Below are 4,252 nucleotides of genomic sequence, written 5' to 3'. Positions count from 1 at the left end.
ACCGCCGCCGCCGCGCGCTCCTCGACCCGGAAGTGCATGGAGCCGGCTTCCGGGGTCCTTCCACCCCGCCCTTGGCGGGAACCACTGGGACCAGGGAGGGGAAGAAAGGCCTGAGGTGGAAGAGAGAGCCGCTCCCTGAGCTTGGGGATCTCGAGGCTTTGGAAACACTGTTTAAAGCGTTATCACAGTCCAAAGAGACAAGCTGCTCGGAAGAACTTGAGGTTTCTAAGTGCCTGCCTTTGGGCTGTTATGGGACTGCCCCTCCGTCGGGAAGCTGGTACAGTCCGACCCTACGCCCGTCGCCCAGGGCGAATGGGAGCGGAAGCCTGGCACACCTAGGGTCCCGCCCCCAGCCAGGGTCCCGCCCCGTGCGATGGCCCCGCCCCCAACCCGGGTCCGGCTCCACGCGGCGCCCCCGCCCCGCCCTCCCGCCACCCCCCCTCCCATCCCTCAGACGCCAAGCGTGAGCTGCGGAGAGCCGTGCCGGGACGGCCTGGTGGCGCTCCAGTGACGAGCAGCTTTGTGCCGTCCGTTCACTCCGACCAAACACTGATGGACCCTCTGCTCGGGCTCCGCCAGGCGCTGAGCACAGCGAGGACGATTCCCCAGTCCCGTGTCCCATCTTGTCCAGACACAATAAACAATGAACGTTGCGAATCTCTGCGCCGCGTGGTGTGTGAGAAGCTGATTCGTGCTCTGATAAAAAGGGCAGAATCCGGGGCTCCGGGGGCAGGAGGACTGGCCAGTGGTAGTTAGCGGGTGAGACGTGATGGCGGAGGGAGCAGCCGTGGGGAGAGCTCGGAGAAGCTGCCGGGACCACAGAAGGGAGGCCCGCGAAGTGGGCCCGGGCGGGGAGCGGCACGGGAGGGTCCTGAGCAGGGTGACAGGCGCTGGCTGATAGGATCCCCCGGGCGGCAGCGGGTGAACAGAATGGAGCAGCGGAGGCGGGCCCGGGGGACCAGTGGGGAGGCCTCTTTGGCCAACCCCCCTTCAGGGACCCCCGTGGTGCCGGCTGGGGTGGGGCAGCGCAGGTGCGGGAAGCGATCCGCTCCTGGTAGATTATGAAGACAGAACCGAGGGGGGCGCGGTTGTTGAGGAGTTGGATGTGAGATGCCAGGTAAAAGGGGAAACCAGGAAGGGTTCCTGGAAGCCAGGGGAAGAAGGCGCATCCAGGAGGACGCCTGTGTGGAGAGAGGTGGGAGTCACCGGTGACCCGGAGGATAGCAGCGCTGGGGGGCGGGGGCAGCTGGAGGCGGTTTAACGAGAAGGCGAGCAGAGTGACGGCCGGCGAGCACCAAGCGGGAAACAAAAGTGGAGGCAGCTGGGAAGAAGGCCACCGAGAGAAGGTTGTTTTGTTTTCTCTTTATACGAGGGGAGAAATAACCCGCGTGCTTACAGGATCCGGAAAGGACTTTGCAGAAAGGAAGAATGGATGGTGCCAGAGAGGTGAGGGACTCTGGAGGGAATCTTCTCTGTGGGCGTGTGTGTGTGTGTGTGTGTGTGTGTGTGTGTGTGTGTGTGTGTAGCGCTGGCACAGCATAGTACCTCTTGGGTGTCACCCAGGCCAGGTACCCAAATCCGGACACTTTAGCTCTCAGCGTTAAGTATGGATCTTGTGACCTCGGAAGAGTTTCTCAATTCCTCTGTGCCTCGTTGGCTATAAAATAGTGATATGGAGGGCTGGATGGGTGGGGTCCAGCATGGTAAACACCCTGCACCTCCCCCTCCCTCTCAGCTTGGTCTCAGCCAGTGTCGGCCCTTCTGCACACACATGCCTACCTGCCAAAGACCACTAGATATGAGGACACCACCCAGCAGAGGATCCCAAATCTGGGTGGGTGGGAGCACGCCACTAAAGCTCCTGGGAAGGAACTGGACAAGCAGCTTGGAGCCCCCTTGGAGCAGGATCAGCCCCTCCTACCCTCATCTGCAGCTGCTCTTGGGGCCTGCTGGAAGATTGTCATAATAAACACATGCAGGGCTTCCCTGGTGGCGCAGTGGTTAAGAATCCGCCTGCCAATGCAGGGGACACGGGTTCAAGCCCTGGTCTGGGAGGATCCCACATGCCGCGGAGCAACTAAGCCCATGTGCCACAACTACTGAGCCCGCGTGCCACAACTACTGAAGCCTGCACGCCTAGAGGCCATGCTCCGCAACAAAAGAAGCCACCGCAATGAGAATGCACACCTCAACGAAGAGTAACCCCCACTCGCCACAACTAGAGAAAGCCCGCACGCAGCAACGAAGACCCAACGCAGCCAAAAACAAATAAATAAAAAAAAGAGAGAGAGAGAAAAAAACCTGTACCTTGCAGCCCTCACTGGGCCCTGGTGCATGCTGGCACACCCTACTCCTGCCCCTCGCAGGCCCAGGCAGGCCCAGACACAGGATGCATGCTCCTCTCCTCGTGTGCACAGGAGGGTGGAGCTGGACAGGGAGCTCCCTTGGTTCTGTCCAGCCCAGGTCAGCCCCGTCCCCTGCCATCAGTCCTGCACAAACACACAGGGCCAGAGCCGGGGAAAGGAGACAGGCAGGGCTGTGATCCCTAACTTAGGAAGGCAGGTGTATCAGTGTCCTAGGGCAGCCACAACAAATGACCACAGACTGGGGGGCTTAAAACCACAAATTTCTTCTCTCACAGTCCAGGAGGCCAGAAGTCCAAAATCTAGGTTGACAGCTGTGCTTTCTCTGAAATCTGTAGAGGGAATCCTTTGTTTCTGCTTCTGGTTTTTTGGTCCTTCAGTCTTCCGTGGCTTATGGCAGCATCACCCCAATCTCTGCCTCGGTCTTCGTATGGCCTTCCTCCCTGTGTGTCTGTAGCTTTCTTAAAAGCACACTTGTCTTTGGATTTAGGACCCACTCAGATAATCCAGGATGACCTCATCAAGCTGCAAAGACCCTTTTTCCAAGTAAGGTAACATTCACAGGGTCTAGGCATTTGGATATAACATAACTTTTTGAGGGACCACCATTCAGTACACTTCAGAGGGTGATAAAGGGTGCATTTGGAACCAGCAGGACTGAGGGGGCACTGCTGGAGGTCGTTCCAGCAGGGCAAGGCAGGAACTGGGAGTCACCCTGATTTCTGGCCTGTCCCTGTCCCCGAATCCCAGACTTCTCCCCTCCAAACCTCTGCCTGTCTGCCCGCCCCCAATCACGCCCAGTCTTGAAGGTGCAGGCCCTGCCCACAGGGTCCACACCCAACACCCTGCACTTGAACTTCTATACTCAGGCTTCATGCTCCCAAGGTCCCAGGCAGGGTCAGATGTCTCCCTGGAGGCCCACACTCGGCCACCCGGGCAACAGTTTTGAAGGAAGAAATGAAATGACCAAGATGGTGGGAAGGGTGCAGGAGGGGCCCACACCGGTTTTGTGGCAACTGGTGGGCTCCAGCCCAGGCTTAAGTGGGCTCCGGGGAGGACAAGAGTGGGGTAGTGAGCTGGGGGGCAGGAGGGCTGCAGGAGAGCAGCCGGGGTGGCTGATGCTGAGGAGGTACTGTCCCTGGGCCAAGTCGGGGGCAGAGGGGCCCTTTGTAGCTGCCTGGAGCAGGGAGAATGGGGTCCTCCAGGGAGGGCCAGGCTCTGAGGCAGGTGCCAGAGACTCTGGTTGACTTGAGGGAGGTGGGCAAACGGGAGAGTTCTTGCTTACTTTGGAGGGGACACAAAGGTCTTAAGAGGACCTTAACCCTAACCCTAACTCTCCAGACTGGATGGTGGAGAACAGGAGGGGCTCGGGCACCTCTCTGCCTGATTAGGGGTCCGGATGACCCATGATTCTGCCTCAGGGAGGCTGCGAGGGGAGTGTGAAGAGAAGGGGCCAGGGCCACGACTCCCCTGGCTGCTACCTTGGGGCTACACCAGAAACGGATGACTCCAGGTCTGAAACGCTCCGTTCCCTTGGTTTCTACAATTTTCAATGCCCGGACAGGACAGGTCAGAGGACGGGGGCAAGCTGCCGAGGGCCCTGCGCTCCGTGCCGGGGCCCCTCCGGACAGGAGTGACCAGGAGTCCCCAGGGCCGGCCGGCGGGTGTCGCGGGTCAAACCAGGCAGAAGCGGAGCCCCCTCAACGCCAGCCAGACCGCCCCGGAGTGGGTGCAGGAGGCGCGGCCACTAGGTGGTCGCGAGGGCACGGTCCGGCTTACGTGTGCCGGAGCCCGGCCTTCCCGGGGAGGGGCCCGGCTCGCGCGGGCCGAGGGTGCCGAAGCGCCCGGGCTGTTCCACCGCCGGGGCCGGCGTGGGTAGTGCCTCGGGT

This window comes from Neophocaena asiaeorientalis, unplaced genomic scaffold, assembly GCF_003031525.2.
Source record: "Neophocaena asiaeorientalis asiaeorientalis breed wild unplaced genomic scaffold, Neophocaena_asiaeorientalis_V1.1 scaffold43, whole genome shotgun sequence".
Lineage (NCBI taxonomy): Eukaryota > Metazoa > Chordata > Mammalia > Artiodactyla > Phocoenidae > Neophocaena > Neophocaena asiaeorientalis.
Note: the sequence above shows the minus strand (reverse complement) of the source record.